The sequence below is a fragment of the Crinia signifera genome, chromosome 1, assembly GCF_055691185.1.
Source record: "Crinia signifera chromosome 1, ASM5569118v1, whole genome shotgun sequence".
Classification (NCBI taxonomy): domain Eukaryota; kingdom Metazoa; phylum Chordata; class Amphibia; order Anura; family Myobatrachidae; genus Crinia; species Crinia signifera.
In genome coordinates this window covers 97,913,502-97,933,750 of record NC_139217.1, presented here as the reverse complement: position 1 = coordinate 97,933,750, position 20,249 = coordinate 97,913,502, and the positions used below count along the sequence as shown (strand labels likewise).

Below are 20,249 nucleotides of genomic sequence, written 5' to 3'. Positions count from 1 at the left end.
TGGGAAAAAGGGGTCCTTTTCATACCCCTACTATCCAAGTGGGCATGGAGTTGGATATAAACCTGTGGCGAGCGTAGCGAGCCACCGAGCCCGAAGCGTGGCGAGCGTAGCGAGCCCCGCGAGGGGACACGGAATACCGTACCCTCGCGGGGCTCGCTTCGCTCGCCACGCTTCGGGCTCGGTGGCTCGCTACGCTCGCCACAGGTTTATATCCAACTCCATGCCCACTTGGATAGTAGGGGTATGAAAAGGACCCCTTTTTCCATAGGAATCATTTTAACATTGATTCCTATGGAAAAATCGGGTCATCGCATCCGATGGTCGCATGCGATGCGATGCGATGCGATGCGATATCGCATCGCATCGTATCTGATTGTATGCCTTAACTTAAGGCATACAATCAAAAAATCGGGCGTCCAGATAACTCACAAGTACCAACTTTTCAAATCAGCGTCTGTTGACACAATTGGCCATAATGATTTAACACGTTTAGTGGTGCTTTCACTATTGGCTGCATATTGTGTTACCCATGGTATTTTATCTTCTAATGAGCTGTTTTTAACTTTTGGTGTTAGCAAATCTGCTCTAGATTGTTTTATTACTTTATTTTTTATGGCAATTAACTCTTCCCTACCATACCCCCTTTCTTCAAATTTCAATTGCATCTGGTCCAGATCTTCCTTTGCCTTTTCCTCATTACTGGTGATTCTTCTCACCCTTAACATCTGAGAATATGGGAGACCATGCCGCAAGGCCCTGGGGTGACAACTCTCTTGTCTCAGCAGGGTGTTGCGATCTGTCTCTTTTACATAGATAGATGTTACAATTTGATTATTTTCAATCTTGATTTTTACATCCAAAAAATTTGCTTCTTTACTACTCATGTTGTATGTTAATTTAGCAGGACTGGAACTCGCATTATGAGTTTCTAGTATGGTTTTAAGCTCTGAATCGCTGCCTGTCCAAAAGATGAGCAAATCATCTATGTAGCGAAGGTATAATAATACCTTCGCTACATGTGGTGCTTGAAAAATCAGATTTTGATCTACTGTATTCATATACGCATTGGCGTAGGATGGGGCCACATTGGATCCCATCGCTACGCTGAGGCGCTGGCGATACATTTTGCCATTAAAGAAAAAATTATTTCTATGTAATACAAGTGACATGAGTTCAAGGAAAAAAGAGCATTCTGGTCCCTTAAAATAATGTGGCATTTAAGGGACCAGAATGCTCTTTTTTCCTTGAACTCATGTCACTTGTATTACATAGAAATTATTTTTTCTTTAATGGCAAAATGTATCGCCAGCGCCTCGGCGTAGCGATGGGATCCAATGTGGCCCCATCCTACGCCAATGCGTATATGAATACAGTAGATCAAAATCTGATTTTTCAAGCACCACATGTAGCGAAGGTATTATTATACCTTCGCTACATAGATGATTTGCTCATCTTTTGGACAGGCAGCGAATCAGAGCTTAAAACCATACTAGAAACTCATAATGCGAGTTCCAGTCCTGCTAAATTAACATACAACATGAGTAGTAAAGAAGCACATTTTTTGGATGTAAAAATCAAGATTGAAAATAATCAAATTGTAACATCTATCTATGTAAAAGAGACAGATCGCAACACCCTGCTGAGACAAGAGAGTTGTCACCCCAGGGCCTTGCGGCATGGTCTCCCATATTCTCAGATGTTAAGGGTGAGAAGAATCACCAGTAATGAGGAAAAGGCAAAGGAAGATCTGGACCAGATGCAATTGAAATTTGAAGAAAGGGGGTATGGTAGGGAAGAGTTAATTGCCATAAAAAATAAAGTAATAAAACAATCTAGAGCAGATTTGCTAACACCAAAAGTTAAAAACAGCTCATTAGAAGATAAAATACCATGGGTAACACAATATGCAGCCAATAGTGAAAGCACCACTAAACGTGTTAAATCATTATGGCCAATTGTGTCAACAGACGCTGATTTGAAAAGTTTAAAGAACAAAAAAATTATGCCAGCTTATAGGAGGGGACGCAATTTAGCGGACATGTTGGTTAAAACCGATATCACCAAATTAACCAAAACAGTTGCTCCAGTGCATTTTATGTCACGCCCCAAAGGCTGTCATAGATGCATTGGTTGTACTACCTGCAGCTCTATGATGACAGGTGACTTTGTGAGCCATCCGCACACGGGGCGTAAAATTCCCATAAAGCACTCTGTGACATGTTCAACAAAATATGTGGTATATATTCTGTCTTGTCCATGTGGAATGTACTACGTGGGCAAGACAGAATGCCAATTTAAAGAACGTATGGCCAATCACTGCTCCTCGATTAGGCATGCATTAAACACAGGTACCAGCGATCAACCAGTGGCGAGGCACTGCATACAGAAAAAACATAGCATTGCTAGCATGAGATCTAAAATCATCGACCATATACCCCAAAACATCAGAGGGGGCAATAGGGGTAAATTATTGTTGCAAGCAGAAGCCAGATGGATATACATTCTGGACACTCTGGCTCCGAGAGGCCTTAATGAACAGCATGGGATGCAAAATTTCATATAAAAATATACCCCTAGGAGGCTGTAACTGACAAAAATGATGGACGTAAAATAATGCATGATATTAACAATAATATAGTATTTTTAAAAAAAATATTATACAAGATTTGACAATAATTAAATGTGAAAAATATAGCACATGCATTATAGTTTACCCAGCGTCTAATCACATACAATGTATTGTAATGAAATTGCAATGTATCGTATTTTTATATTTTTCTATATATGTTCACGTTTTAATGGCTCCTTGGAGCCTCTTAATATGGCCAAGTAAAAGGCCTCTTAAAGTTGCACTGTTTAATACAAATTTTAATATGTATTTGTTGTGATTTTCAGATAGCACAATTGCCTAGGCAACCGTACACTGCGAGGACCAAAGCGAGGCTTGGATCCCGGAAGTCCAGACCAGCGGAGAACAACGCCGTATGACGGGAAAGGTAGTGGACGCTGAGAGGCGGACACCCTGATGACGTCACGGCTATGGTAACGTTGGGAAGGACTCGGGGAGACGGAGACCTGCGCGGGAAATCACAGGTGAGACGGACGCCAGGTAATGTAAAGGTGTTGGGGGCGGGTTCTTAGATGTGTGTGTATAAAATGTATCACTGTGTGACTTGATATTGATCCCTGAGGACGGGCAGACGCCCGAAACATGTCGGACCAATAAAGGATATTTGCTTTATCACGAAAACCGAGAGTGCCGCCTGCTATATACCCCTCTATATATATATATATATATATATAGTCCCAGTCTAGAGCAGCACACCTTGACATAAATACTATGGACGCGGTGCCATCCAGTCCCCCTCAGGGTACACACATCACTCCAGACGGCGGCACTCGACAGAAAACGGAATGTCCAAGCAGGTAAGTATTTCGAAAGTATTTGAAATACTTACCTGCTTGGACATTCCGTTTTCTGTCGAGTGCCGCCGTCTGGAGTGATATATATAGCAGGCTGGATGGCCCCTGGGCATAGCAATGTATTGGGGCCCCTACCTATCCTCCAGTGGTAGGGATGAGGGGTGCTATGAGCGGAAACTTTGATGTCCCGCGGGTGGTAGGGGGTATTACTTTATATCAACCGCTCAGTATGAAGAGCTCAGTAATTTCCAATTATTACCCCTTTACTGCACAGATGGTGGGAGAAGGGGTCCCAATACATAACTTCCAGGGTGGTAGAGGATGTTTAATACGCAGAGGAGGGGTGTATAGTGGAGCGGGCTTATTATTCATAATTTTCTGGAGGGAAAAATATCTTTATTATTATATTTATACATATCTATAATACTTTAACTGACACCTAAGTGTCCATCTCCGTGCATTGCTCCGCCCCTCTGGAAACCCCCTTCTGAAAATCCTGCATTTGCCCCTGATAGATATATATATAGCCAGGGGTTTCAGCACTCACATCCAAGTGCAATGAATCAGTTGGGGAGCACAGCAAGGGTCATCCAAGTCAGATGGCCAAATAATATTTCCAAATTGCTTAATAAAAAGCGGGGGCACTCACCATTGCAGCAAAAGTCACTCAATTTTATTCAATAGCCATAGTTTAAGTCGACGTTTCGACCCGAATAGGGCCTTTATCAAGACAACAAAATAGTTCCATAGGTACACCAGAGAAAAAACAGCAGTACTGACACACATAGCAAAACACCCATATATACACCCCCATCATTACTGAGCACTGCACCTGTGTAGAAAGGGCACTGATTGGCCCACTCGGTGACACGCATAATTAAAGCAGAAATAGGCTATATAGCCATCAGGACACAGTAATAAAACAATCAGTGAGCGTGTGATGTAAGCCAAAAAAGTATGTACTAGGACACTTACTTAGTGTGCGCAAAGTCAGTCATATCGTAAGACGGTGGATACTGGATCCAGGAAGTGCACATCCGATCCCGGATGTGCGTGTGCGTGCCAGCGGTGATATCCGGTGGAACCCACTAATACACTCACAGCAGAGGAAAAGAGCTATGTCCAGGCGCCATAGAGAACTACATAGCACAATGGGTATTGGCGCACATCCAATAGCGGAAGTGCGTCATGCGGGCCAGCGGTACTAACCCAGTGTTACTAACACAGTAACAAACAAAGAATGAAAATATACTTGTAATAAGGAAAGCTGCAATATGTACATGGAGAGGTTGCGCTAAATGTCCCATGCAAATACATGGGACAAACTACAATTACATTGATGCAATGCTACTGTAGCATTGCATCAATGTAATTGCAGTTTGTCCCATGTATTTGTCTCATGTATGTATGTATGTATGTATGTATGTATGTATATATATATACTGGATTGGGTCAGCACACACTTAAATATTCTGGCATACGCCTGGGGTCGCACATCAGTGGTACCTCGTTGGGGCCACACATATATATCCAATTTGAAAAAACGGCACTCACCAGGGCTTTTGAATATTCACAGGTAAATAGCTGGATTTTTATTCCATATCAGGAAACAGCAATTCAAACAAGGGTCAGGTCAACCTGACCCTTGTTTGAATTGCTGTTTCCTGATATGGAATAAAAATCCAGCTATTTACCTGTGAATATTCAAAATCCCTGGTGAGTGCCGTTTTTTCAAATTGGATATATATATATATATATATATATATATATATATATATATATATATATATATTTTTTTTTTACCCAATAGTGGTGTGGCGCTTACAACAAAGTCCTAATGCAAATTTGCAAGATCCATATCCAGTGAAGTAAAACCGGAGGTCTTTTTCCAATGGTTTGTTTATTTATTTCTCTTCACAGGATAGTCAGGTAAAAACGCTTGTAGACAAGGGATTGTCTACAAGCGTTTTTACCTGACTATCCTGTGAAGAAAAATAAATAAACAAACCATTGGAAAAAGACCTCTGGTTTTACTTCACTGGATACGGATCTTGCAAATTTGCATTTGGACTTTGTTGTAGGCGCCACACCACTATTGGGTAAAAACATTGGGCTTTGTTCGTTCCCTACCCCTCAGGGAACTTAGTGGTGAGGCTGCCAAACATATAATTGTATCACTTTGTAATAATTTTTTGTGAAATAGGCTTTAGCGCGAGTTGGAATATTGGGGATACATATATATATATATATATATATATATATATATATATATATATAATGTCCACCATATGCCGGCACTAGGTGCCAATCCCAAAATAAGCATACAAAATCCAGTGAAGGGGAGGCACTCAAAAACTAAAAAGGGTACTTGTGTACATCGCGCTATGTTTTTATTGAATCGAATCGCATGCCATGCACCCGATGGCATGTGATGCAACGCGATTTTTGCCCCCTATGCGATGAAACATTGTATAAGCACCCTAAAGGGTGCTTTTAAGCACCCAAATGGGTGCTTACAATGTTAAATGCACCCCCACGCCACCCCCCCACTATAAACATGCGAGCCGGCGAGGGGCGGCGGTACGCGTCCTCCGACCTTTACATGCCCCCACTATCCACGTCGGCGTGGAGTTGAGAATAGAAAGTGCCCCGCGAGGGGACGTGGATACCTGTGAAGCCCGCGAGGGGACGCCGATACCTGTGAAGGTATCCGCGTCCGCTCGCCACGCTTCGGGATCGGTGGCTCGCTGCGCTCGCCACACTTTCTATTCTCAACTCCGCACCAACGTGGATAGTGGGGGTATGAAAAGGTCGGAGGATGCGTACCGCCGCCCCTCGCAGGCACGCTGCGCTCGCCACGCTTCGGGTTCATGTTTATAGTGGAGGGGTGGCGTAGGGGTGCATTTCACATTGTATGGCATTGTATGGCATTGTATGCCATACACAATGTCATACAATTTTAAAATTGTATGACATTGTACAATATTGCACGATATCGCGTCGCATCGCATACCATCGCATGCCTTATGGTATGCGATGCAATGGGCGCTGCTATAATACACAAGTACCCTAAAAAGAAACACGATCTTATGCAAGTAAAATTGTGTATTGAAGTGGATGACATGTTTACTTGCATAAGATCGTGATTCTTTTTCTTTATTTATATATTTCTTTATTTATATATATATATATATTTTATACTGCTGGTGTTGGAATTTGTTCATGCATTTCTAATGTAGCCTTTTTACTATTGATCTATTCACCTAAACTTTTAAAGAATTGGAAAACACTGACATCACATAGCTTAAACATTATTATAATTGGTGTTCAAACCACAATGTTTTACATAAAACAAAACAGTAAAAAATGAGGTATTATAAACCAAAACAAGGAAATAAACAAGAAGCCTAAAAACCATTAAGGAACAATAAACAATACTCATAGCACTAAAACTGTAAATTTGTGAAATGGGCATAATGTGGGCAGATGGACCAGTAGTTTTCTTTTTTGCAATGACTTTACTCACTGTAGATCATTACTGCAGGTCTGCCAATATTCCTTCATTTTCAAAGAATTATATTTTTCAAATTGCATTCAAATAAATTATGTGATTTCTTAACAGCCAGGCAGTGAATTTTAATTAATGTTAACAAAAATAATGCTAACATTTTAACCCTCAGCTCTGTGTCTCTTGAATGTCTGAGCTGAGAAAGAGATTTGTGTGAGAGATCTACTGCACATCAGAGAGAGAGAGAGAGAGAGAGAGAGAGGGAGAGATGTGAGATACTGTAGTTCAGTTAGAAATAATTTGAGTTGGATTAAATAAAAATCAATAGTGAGTGTTCAGTCAGTTCTGTCCAAAGACACATAATTTCAACATGTCCAGGCATAGATATTACAGTTAATTATTATTATTTCATTCAAACTCAATGAGTGGTTAAGCCTTTTAACAGCTGGACATTGACATCTGTGCTGTGCAGAAAATTTGACTTGAACTATGTAATAAAATAAAGCAATTTCGACTGTATATTTTATATAATAATAACTTATAAAAAATAATTGAGTTATTCTCTCTCAGAAACATAAAGACTAAAAGCCATAATATTCTCATTTGTAATTTATTTTAGGAAATATATAATATATATATATATATATATATATATATATATATATATATATATATATATATATATATACAAATGAATAGATGCGTCACTCCTGGGGCTTCACCACAATGAATTTTAATGGCGTTTGTCAACGGCGTTTCGGGACACTTCCCGTCATCAGGACAATAGTCAGGAGTGACGCATCTATTCATTTGTATATTGGAGCACGCTGTGTTTCACGTGCGTGCACCCGGGCAAATATAACTACAAGCCACCACCTGTTGGCGGAGGAGTGCCAGACCCCTGTCTTTGTATATATATATAAATATATATATATATATATATACATATATATATATATAGATGAAAAAAAGGATGCACTCTCCAGGTTTTTTTAAATGCAAAATAAAATCAGCTGTGTATTAGATAGTTCATCAAGAATAAAGTAACATGATATACTCAACGTTACGTATCGTTTCAGTCCATCTAGGGACCTTCATCAGGAGTAGTACAACATAGGCATCCGATAGTAAGGCACAGCATGGACCACACAGCAGGTTCCTACAGCCTGCTGTGTGGTCCATGCTGTGCCTTACTATTGGATGCCTATGTTGTACTACTCCTGATGAAGGTCCCTAGATGGACTGAAACGATACGTAACGTTGAGTATATCATGTTACTTTATTCTTGATGAACTATCTAATACACAGCTGATTTTATTTTGCATTTAAAAAAACCTGGAGAGTGCGTCCTTTTTTTCATCTATACATACGAATTTGCTTGCCAATTCTGGATGACACCCTGGGAGTTGCATTAAGATGGATGGAGTGCGATCTTGTACTACACAATATATATATATATATATATATATATATATATATATATATATATATATACAATCAGCATATAGCCGGCACTATTTTGACACAGGTATACTTCAACCCGGTGCCCACCAATTCCCAAGTAGCAAAGACTGGAGAACCAATACAATACCAAATAGAGGTGTCACTCAGGTCAGGAAATGAAGCAAAGGAGACGGCGTTCTTATCAACGTTTCATTTTCTAAACGAAAATTTCATCAGGATACAAACATTGAATGAAAAAGTGCTCACCTTATACCCTGCAGGTAAAGTGGTCTTGACGTCATCCCTGTGCATCCCGGGGCCGCCAGACCATCGGCGTCGCCTGTTCGCCGCGTCACCCCGTCAGTGGTGGTGTCATGACGTCATCACGTTACAGCCATTGTCATGTGACTTCCCACAGGACTGCAGCACAAGGCGGCCTCCACTATTACCATGTAAACAAAAATAAACAACAGTGGACATAAATACAAGTACAAACATACGAATAATACATTAATCTTAATGGCTAGTTATTCATGATGATTTACTGCATAGAAAACGCACCATACAATCTATCATGCAGATGTATTTGCGCCTGTATAACCAGCTACACTATGTTCATGTAAGGCTAGATGATAACACCTGAAGCAGGGAAATAGAACTGAGCATACTAAAATTTCAATAAATCTACATAAAAGTTATTTGAAAAGCCTAACAGACTATATTATATATGTTAATTCAATATCAATTAATGAAATAAAGTCTAATAGCAACAGGTCAGGACATAGATACAACGAATACATAATCTTCATTAATATTAAATCAGAATTCTATATTAGAGGGTGACATAATACATCATTAAAAGAAGCATGATAATGGCACCATCTCATTAAGGCCCTTAGGATGAATTACATTAAGACGGTGGATCCACCTGGCTTCACACCGTAATAAAGCTGCATTTCTGTCGCCGCCACGAATAGATGGTTTAACATGATCAATCATGCGGTAGCGTAGGCTAGTCAAATTGTGCCTCGCCTCAGCAAAGTGGCGAGCGACAGGCTGCTCGCTAGTACCAGACATGATAGCAGCTTTTATAGCCGAGCGGTGTCCTGCAATGCGCTCTTTAAATTTTCTGGTGGTCTTGCCAATATAGGCAAGACCACATGGACATAAAATCTGGTATATCACATAGCTACTTTCACATGTAAGATGGTGCCGGATATGATAAATGTTACCATCATGTGGATGGTGAAACTTATCACCTGTAATCAAGAATTTACATGTTGTACATGCACATTTAAAGCAGCCCCACCTTTTTTGTAGGAAATTCTTTGAAGGGGGAACACCTTTGCCTGCTATATCAGATTTTACTAAGATTTTACTTCGGTGCCAAGTGAATTTGTCAAAATTGGAGTGAAAATTGCTGAGCAAGCATTTTTAATTATCAGAATGGCCTGTAATGTTTAGGAAAATATAGGAAATATAATTTTTTTAATCAACTTTTTATTAAGCAGATCAGATCAGTTACAATAATTGCATCAAATCTACAGCAGTGACATATAAAGTATGAATGAATAAACAAATGGCAAATTATATTTCTGTACATATAGCTATTATGAAGTGATCCATTTTAAATTAAAGAGAAAGGAGGTAGACCTCCAATATAGTGGGGACAAAACCGTACACTGATAGAGATAGCAAGATAAAGAAAAGAAGAAGAAAGATAGAAGGTAATTTTGAAAAGAAAATGAGGGTTATTGGGATAGAACCTCGGATAAAACATCTATTTACTTAAGTAGTGTGACCAGGGAAATAAAGTTAAAGGAACAGGGATGAAACGGCTTCATTGAATGGCCAGGGGTTCTATATGTTATTAAAGGATTTGGCAGAGTGGTTAATTATACGTGTGAGGTATTCAATTTTATATATGTACCAAATATGAGCTATTATAACTTGCATGAAGGGGCAGTAGTTTTCTTCCAGTCTAATGCAATCTATCAAGTTGTGGCTGAAATAACATGACGAGTCATTTTATTTTGAGTCTTCGTTAAATCTGGAAAGTTTAATGGAATTAGAAAAAAAATCGGCATCATTCGGGAGTGGAGTTCTGAGGATCTGTGAAATGAGATGTATAATTTCTTCCCATATTTTTGGACAGGACCACCAAATATGTAAAAATGTGCCTTCCTCCAAGCAGCACTTCCAGCATCTGTCCAAAGTGTCAGGATACATTGTAGACAGCCTAGATGGGTACATGATACATCTATATAGTAGTTTGTATATATTTTCTTTTATTCTAACACAGATTGAGCTAGTGTTCTACCATATCTCTTTCCAGTCGTCAGAATCTAAGGCAATTCTCATGTCCTTTTTTCCCAAGCGGATTCAAGAGAATCTTTCGGTTAAAAAGGTATATAATGTAGGTCAGAAAATAGCCGAAGAGCAGCTCAAACATAGATTTTTGAAGTTAGTAGGAGGTCTGTTGGTCAAATGTGTGCCTCTCTTTGAATGAAATATTTTAATTTGAAGAAAGCAAAAAAAAATCTTTAGAGGAAATTTCAGATTTGTCTTGGATTTGGAAGAATTGGGGGAAGACTAAATCTCTAGTGATATACAGTAATTGAGAAATAGAATGTTAAATCTATTCCAGTGTAGAAAGGGAGATCTAACCATACCAGGAGGAAAATTTAGGTTTTGAAATGAGGGGCTATTTGGGATGGTGTATGAGCCAATTTATATTTTCTATTAGCAAAGTCCCACACAGATAAAGAGCATGCAACTACTGGATGTGAATTTACAGATTGTGGGTGTTTTTCCCCTAGTTAGCCATAGGAGGGTGAAGTCTCATCAGCCTCAATATAGACCCATACCTTCCTTGCATCTGGGCTGCACCATTGTACACATTGAGCCAGTTGAGATGCTAGATCAGGCATGTCCAACCTGCGGCCCTCCAGATGTGCTAAAACTACACATCCCAGCATGCATTGCCATCATTCTAGCATTCCCTAATAGCCAAATTGTGGCAAGGCATGCTGGGATGTGTAGTTTTAGCACATCTGGAGGGCCGCAGGTTGGACAAGCCTGTGCTAGATAGAATCTTTTAAAATCAGGAATGCCTAAACCCCCACATCTCGAGTGGTAATGCAAAATTCTCAATCTTATCCTTAGTCATCTATCATTCCAAACAAAATTAGAAGTGTGGAATTGTAGAAACATACAAATGGGGAGGGATATATGATGGTAATGATTGAAAAAATATAAGAGCCGAGGAAGAACGTTCATCCTAATTGAGTTTACTCTACCTATCCATGAGATATAATAAGCAGACCACATATGCAAGTCAGACTAATTTGGTCTAAAATGCGTGGGTAATTGGCCTGAAAAAGTTGATGGACACCACTTGTCACTATTGAACAGGAATATACAGCAGAGACTATATTTATATGAACTAAATAATGTATCTTTAATGTGCTAGATAATAATAATAATTATAATAATAATAATAATAATAAATATTCTGTTATTTATAGCTACTACTGTATATACTATATAATTTACTGTTTTTTTGTTAGGATCCAAATGGATAAATTGTTTGGACCAGATGCACTAAGCTTTAAAAGTGATAAACAGCCAGCCAATCAGCTCCTGCCTGACATTTTTCAAACCCAGCCTGTAACATGGCAGGTAGGAGCTGATTGGCTGGTTGTTTATCACTCTCCATTTAATCACTTTTGAAGCTTAGTGCATCTGGCCCTGAGTTTTAAGGTGATATTTGGCTACACAAATGATCTTGGGGGTAAATCTCAAGATTTCATTTAGCAATAAGGATATTGTATTTCTACATATGATCCTGAATGGTTTAACATATAGAATTTAACACCAGATTTTTTAAATATCTTTTTATTGAGTAGTCTAATGTACTGTATGCAATGTTACACATTGGTTAAGGACTAAATGGAGGATCTCTAAGCACAAAAGGAAACTGCCCATAACACTGTACTCAGTTGGCACAAGTACAATCCAGTGTGGGTTTTTGTTTGCTCAAGAGAGGGCAAACGTAAGACAGAAAAAGAGCTTTGTGGGCGCACTCTTGTATTTGGTAAATATGGAATTAATTTAAAACTTAACTTTTATTTCGATCTTTTTAATATATATTGACCAAGGTTAACAATAGTAAAAAAAGGTAGAGTATGAGGAGTTAGAGAAGGGTACCAATAGTATGTCAGTTATGACAGATATAATTTGTAACAAAATGTTGTGTGATGGCACCTTTCACTTTTCACACTTTACTCTCCATTCAGCGCACTACGTCCTTATCATCATTGACATGTGGACAATGTGATTATGGGCGAAAATGAATGGTTTTTATCACCTACAGGTTCGGATCACCTGTAGGGATGTAGATTACCCCAACAACAGTATATTGGTATTATCACAGCTTGTATTGCTCATGCAGTAGGCGTGTCCAATGCAATTATCTTAGGGATACCTCTATTTATACCACACCAGATGTTCTTCAGGGGTCCCCCACAAGAATACTTTTCTGGCCCGTCACTGCTTTGCTTCCAAGTTCGGAACGTGTTTGGGCATTTCCAGTGAGGTATGGTGGTATTTTCTGAGGTTTTTATTTCCCAGAGTAGAAATTGCCTGGTTAACTGTGGATTAGAGCATTAATAGCTGACTGGATACCGAAATTGTGTGGTCACCAATGTATTAGCAGCTAAATATGTATCTCTTCAATAAGTGCTACAAGAATGACATTACAAGGGGAGAGAAAGAATTAGAAACATAAGGAGGGAAGGGAATGGGGGGAGAAAGAGGGGGAGGGAGAGGTAGGAAGGGGAGGTAGTAGCAATAGGTGATACAAAAAGCAAAATTGCCTATTTGGTATAGATGTTGATTAGGATTAATTATGGCTGCTATTCAAAAATCTGCGGAGTTTAGAGGGTTAGGTACCTAAGTAACAGATATAGCCTGCCTACTTGTTTTTTGGTAGTCAATTCCTCTTAGCAAGAAAGGCAATTAGGTCCAGTATCCACAGTTAATATTGCTGTCCCACAAGATATTTCCGCTCCAACAAAGAGTTAAATACCTCAGTGCCAGACATAACCTGTCTGCTTATATATGGATGGTTAATTGTATTGCACTGAATTGTGTTTGACCCGTATCCACAGTCAAATGTTGCTACAATGCTGCCCCCACTGGTGGCTCAGCTCCGATGCTGGCCACTGCAGGAACTGGCTGACAGTATTTAAACTATACACAGGTTACTTAGTATACACGTATAGTTGTAGCAGATCCTTTAAGTAAACAGAAGTGTCACTCCTCTGCCAGACGCAGATGGAGGACACTGGTACCTGGGACGCCGCCGGGCGTCAGAGCTTGGTATCCGGGCGGGTCTGAGGTACGGCTGGTGCGCCATCAAGATGGCGCATACTGATGAAGCCGATCCCGGCGAAACACGTGTCTAATTGACACCCCAGCGACAGCAGCAGCGGCGTTACCCAAACGGAGACCTTCGACTCTGCGACCCCCTACCAGCCGTACCTCAGACCCGCCCGGATACCAAGCTCTGACGCCCGGCGGCGTCCCAGGTACCAGTGTCCTCCATCTGCGTCTGGCAGAGGAGTGACACTTCTGTTTACTTAAAGGATCTGCTACAACTATACGTGTATACTAAGTAACCTGTGTATAGTTTAAATACTGTCAGCCAGTTCCTGCAGTGGCCAGCATCGGAGCTGAGCCACCAGTGGGGGCAGCATTGTAGCAACATTTGACTGTGGATACGGGTCAAACACAATTCAGTGCAATACAATTAACCATCCATATATAAGCAGACAGGTTATGTCTGGCACTGAGGTATTTAACTCTTTGTTGGAGCGGAAATATCTTGTGGGACAGCAATATTAACTGTGGATACTGGACCTAATTGCCTTTCTTGCTAAGAGGAATTGACTACCAAAAAACAAGTAGGCAGGCTATATCTGTTACTTAGGTACCTAACCCTCTAAACTCCGCAGATTTTTGAATAGCAGCCATAATTAATCCTAATCAACATCTATACCAAATAGGCAATTTTGCTTTTTGTATCACCTATTGCTACTACCTCCCCTTCCTACCTCTCCCTCCCCCTCTTTCTCCCCCCATTCCCTTCCCTCCTTATGTTTCTAATTCTTTCTCTCCCCTTGTAATGTCATTCTTGTAGCACTTATTGAAGAGATACATATTTAGCTGCTAATACATTGGTGACCACACAATTTCGGTATCCAGTCAGCTATTAATGCTCTAATCCACAGTTAACCAGGCAATTTCTACTCTGGGAAATAAAAACCTCAGAAAATACCACCATACCTCACTGGAAATGCCCAAACACGTTCCGAACTTGGAAGCAAAGCAGTGACGGGCCAGAAAAGTATTCTTGTGGGGGACCCCTGAAGAACATCTGGTGTGGTATAAATAGAGGTATCCCTAAGATAATTGCATTGGACACGCCTACTGCATGAGCAATACAAGCTGTGATAATACCAATATACTGTTGTTGGGGTAATCTACATCCCTACAGGTGATCCGAACCTGTAGGTGATAAAAACCATTCATTTTCGCCCATAATCACATTGTCCACATGTCAATGATGATAAGGACGTAGTGCGCTGAATGGAGAGTAAAGTGTGAAAAGTGAAAGGTGCCATCACACAACATTTTGTTACAAATTATATCTGTCATAACTGACATACTATTGGTACCCTTCTCTAACTCCTCATACTCTACCTTTTTTTACTATTGTTAACCTTGGTCAATATATATTAAAAAGATCGAAATAAAAGTTAAGTTTTAAATTAATTCCATATTTACCAAATACAAGAGTGCGCCCACAAAGCTCTTTTTCTGTCTTACGTTTGCCCTCTCTTGAGCAAACAAAAACCCACACTCAGTTGTTATACTGAAACTGTGGGCGCACCACCAATCCATGACTATCATAATTTAATTCAAATAGTCCTCATGTTGGTCATCAAAATGAAATAATAACCAATTATTCTATGTCAGTGCGGCTCCAACCCTACCCCACATTACAAGTACAATCCAATCAATTATAACACAATATAATTGAACTAGCAGCAGGGGCAGATCTGCTATGTAACTAATACTGTAACTAATGAAGTTTAAACTTCAGGGTCCTTAATCCCGGATGGGCTCTAAAGCAACTAACAGAATTGATGGCGTTTTTTTAAGTTTCTGTAATTAAGATAAGGTCACGCTTGTTCTTATTAGCACCAAAAATCAGTTGTGCACCTCTTTTTTTTAACTACTTGCCTCGGTTCATTGCATGTGATGTGATTGGAGCCAGGAATATGTTATCTGGTCAGGTGGCATTTATGTGACGTGCTGCCCAGCACAAAAGCAGAAAAAATCTCCTCAGGCTCATCTGATCCCCCAGAAGTAATGTTGTCATACAGGAATGACCACCACCAATATAACTGATGGAATTGAGCCACAGAACGCTGTGTGGCCAGGATTCTGGAGCACCTGCAGCGGGATTACAGTGCAAGGGGGGAACATATTTCCTGTCTCAGCACAATTTGGCCGATCTCGTCAAATGTAAAGATTATCAGTCCTCCCTGACAAACATTCTTCTGAGTACTGCATTTGTTGTTGTTGTTGTTGTTGTTGTTGTTGGGGTGTGTGTGTGTGTGTGTGTGTGTCAGACTGATATGAGGGAGGGGGGGGACCCCAGTGGGATTAATGGCCAGTGTGGATGTAGGAGGGGGAATATAAAGTAATACCGTTAAATTATGCTAGAACAGTGGTTCTTAACCTCCAACAGTGCCCATTTTCCAGGTCACCCGGCAGGTGCACAGGTGCACTCATTACTCACTGACACATTTTAAAAGATCACAGATGGAGCTAATTATTTAACCTGTGATTCTGTGTGGAGACCTGGAAAAAATGTACTGTTGGGGGTCCTGAGGACTGAGGTTGAGAACCACTTTGCCAGATGTATAACAGCGATAAAATAATAATAATAATAATAATAATAGTAAAAATGCATTGGTCACAAGGTGGGGAGCCCACAAATAAGGCCCTTTGAAAATGGGTTGTGGGAATTTATTTTATAATGGGGGCTATGGACATGGGTGGTGCAAAACAGCCCCTATATTTTTTAAAGTATTAGAATATAAGTTTAATACATAATTAAAAAACAAAACCCAGTTTTGTGGGATAAAATATCGACAGGGGCGTAACTAAATATTCGTAGACCCCATAGCAAAGGTTTCTAAGGGCACCCTATTTAGCAACTGATGATAATAAATGTATGTAAAACATATTATTAACACAGTAAAGATGGACCCCCTTCACCTCTGGGCCCCATAGCAGCTGCACCCCTTGTCGATAGTTAAGTGGTACAGTTCCACCGTATTTGCGCTCCATCCACATACTCTATTAAAAAGATGGCCACCAAAGGAAGTCCGGAGTAAGAGTTCTGGACCTGTACGGTTCATCTGACTGCATGGGTTCCACCTGTAATAAGTGATGCACTCCATTGGACCGGATGCGGCGGGATTCGTCACCTCCGCTTCCTGCGCTAATCCCCGGTCCATGTGTCTGGCTGTTTGGCGCCGATCTCTATATACATACAAGAACAGAATACCAGACTTTTTTGGATACCTACTATTATTATGAGCTGTAATGCCGTTTTTCATTATTTATTGCAAGTATAATTAGGATTGTGTTGTTAGCGCAGCCCGTTTATTATTGTAACAATGTGAATTGATGTTTTTATATTGTTATTATGGAAATTACAATACAGGTTTTACTATTACTCAAGATTACTTCAGGTATAAATCCCGGAACAGCCAGCCATACCTCCACACCTTGAAAAAGGGCTACTAGTGCCCGAAAAACGTCGGTCTGCTATCCTGCTTTTCTGCTGTCCAGGTCCTGTTTTGCCATCTCAGGATACCCACCACCTCTTATCCCGGGTGAGCCGTGGTGTTGGTTGTTCTGGACTCAGATGCAGGACTTAGCCCTTGCTTGTATTTATGATTTTTATTGTGTGGTGCACGTTTTATGGAATAAATTTTCTTCTGAAAAATCCTCTGGGAATTATCTGAACTTCTTTCCATCTGAGGGCGGATTGAAAATACCCTGAAAGAAACCTTTTGATGTATATAGGGCACCTTCTGCAGGTGATATCCTTACCAAATGGGGATGCATAAGATTCAAGGTGGGATAAAGATACCTTTATGTGCCTATAGAGCCTTTGCAAAAGGTCAGTCATATTGGTTGAGATACTGCATTTGAAACAATGCGAATTTAAGAAGTATTCTTACAACTTTTTCCTCTTATGTGTCTCCCCACATATACTTTTGAGAACAGACTTCTGGGTGAAGCCTATACAGATCCGAAGGACCTTTATTATTTTATTATTTTTCTTTTATCCTGTGATAGAATAATGCAGTGCATATGAATTTAGAATAGAGTAGAATAGTATCAACTTTATTGGCCATGTTTGCTTGGGCACACTAGGATTTTTTTGTGGATTACAGTGCAGCATCAAACAGGGGTAAGGGGGGGGAGGGAGACATTACATACATTACATTAAGACATTACATGCATTCCATTCCTAGCTACGACTATGGTGGATAGGTCGCCAAGTAGGATCACGTTGTTTAGCTGTTGATATTGGGATTGCATTCACTTTGATTGGATTGTTCAGGTGATGGACGGCTAATGGAAAGAAGCTTCTTGCAGATCTGGACGTGTTGGCGGGGACAGACCTGAACCATCTTGCGGATGGTAGGATGTTGAACAGGTTGTGATCAGGATGCAGCTTGTCCTTTGCGATCTACTCTACTAGCGCGTTTCCTTACCCTGGATGAGAACAGATCCCTTTTCAGGGGGAGGTTGGTCCCTATGATCCTTTACGCAGTCTTCACTACCCTCTGCAGTTTTTGTTTGTCATTCTCGCTTGCGCCACCTAACCAGATTGTGATCAAGGAACATAAGAGAGACTCCACAATGGTGGTGTAGAATATGCACAGCAGCTCCTGTGGGATGTTGAATTTCCTGAGTTGCCTCAGGAAGAACAGGCGCTGTTGGGCCTTTTTGATATTTGTGGTTTTTTTTAATCCCCATCTAAGGTCGCTGGCCATGGTTGTTTCTTGGAATTTGAAGGATTCAACCCGCGACACACCTGTGTTGGCTATTGTTAGCGGGACCAGTGCATTTGTTTTTTCCTGTAGTCGACAACCATCTCAACTGTTTTGGTGGGGTTTAGATTGAGGTTGTTGCTGCTGCACCACTTTGTCAGCTTCTCCACTACACGCCTGTACGCGGTCTCATCACCATCCTTGATTAGGCCGATGATAGTGGTGTCCAATGCGAATTTGATGATTTTCACTGACTGCTCAGCTTAGGTGCAGTCATTCGTGTAGAGAGAGAAGAGCAGAGGGGAGAGGATGCAGTACTGATTGTTCGTGTGCTGGATGAGAAGGCGCCGGCTTTGACCACCTGTTCCCTTGCTGTTAGAAAGTCCTCTATCCATGAGCATGTTGTTCCTGGGACTCCTAAGGAGAGGAGTTTTTGCTGCAGGATGCCGGGGACGATAGTGTTAAATGCTGAGCTGAAGTCCATGAATAGGACTCTCGCAAAGGTGCCTGGTCGGTCGAGGTGTTGTAAAATATGGTGCAGCCTGAGGTTGACCGCATCCTCTACACTTCTGTTCATCCGGTAGGTGAACTGCATGGGGTCAAGGTGAGAGTTGGTCACTTCTCTCAGGTGCTTCAGTACTAGTCTTTCGAATGCTTTAATGGCCACTGAAGTTGGTGCAATTGGCCTGAAGTTATTTAGGTCCTTCGTGGCTGTTTTCTTGGGACCGTCACGGTAGATGATAGAGCGTTTGAAGCAGGCAGGAACCTTGCACAAGTCAAGGGAGGAGTTGAATATCGTTGTTAAGAGGGGGCGAGCTGAGCTGTACAGGTCCAAAGGCTGGATGGCGACACACCATCTGGTCCCACAGCCTTCTAAGGTTTTATTCTTTTGAGTACTGCTTCTACCTCGCCTTGGTCCACGTGGAGGGCCTGGGAGTGGTGGTCTTTGTGATGGAGTGGGGGAGGTATGTCCTTTTCAAATCTGCAGTAGAACTTGTTCAGGTCTTCTGCAAGTTCATGTCTGGTTTCAGGCTATGGTTGGGCTTTCTTGTAATTTGTGATGGTTTGCATGCCCTTCCATGCTGCCGCAGGGTCCTTTGCTGTGAGGTTGTGCATCAGCTTGTTTGTATATTCCTTTTTGTGAGTGTGATACCCAGAGTAAAGGAGATCCTGGCTCCTTTGTACTGTGCCCTGCTTTATGCCTCCTCCTTGGCTCAGTGGAGTTTCCTGAGCTGGCTACCGAATTATGGCTTGTTGTTGTTGAAGGATCAGATTCGCTTGGTTGGTACACATAAGTCTTCGCAGAAGCTGATGTAGGATGTGACTGCATCCGCTAGTTCATCTATGTCAGAGGCAGAGGCTTCGGACACCGTCCAGTCAGTGCAGTTGAAGCAGGCCTGGAGCTTTGTTTTTGCCTCAATTTACCAGTTTTTGACAGACTTGATAACAGGCTTAGCAGACTTTAGCTTCTGGATATATGTTGGAAGAAGGTGGACTATGCAGTGGTCAGAGAGACCCAGTGCTGCATGGGGGATGGATTGGTATGCAGACTTTGATGGTGTAGCAGTGGTCTAGCGTTCGCTCTTCTCTTGTGTGGCACGTGACCTGCTATGTGTATTTTGGGAGCTCCTGGCTCAGGCAGGCACAGTTGCAGTCCCCGAGCAAAATGAGCAGCGAGTCTGGGTGTCTAAGTTCGGTGTCCATTATCAGAGTGGCCAGCTAAAGTTGGG

At 41.0% G+C, this 20,249-nt stretch overlaps 1 protein-coding gene and 2 pseudogenes across 1 annotated transcript in view; 2 read left to right on the top strand and 1 right to left on the bottom strand.

The window, feature by feature from the left end:
- The window catches only part of TENM3 (teneurin transmembrane protein 3), a 2,716,013-nt gene that overhangs the window by 92,023 nt on the left and 2,603,741 nt on the right, over nt 1-20,249 (top strand). The window lies entirely within an intron of this gene.
- LOC146040318 (5S ribosomal RNA) lies at nt 12,866-12,985 on the bottom strand (annotated as a pseudogene).
- On the top strand, nt 14,709-14,828 carry LOC146040307 (5S ribosomal RNA; annotated as a pseudogene).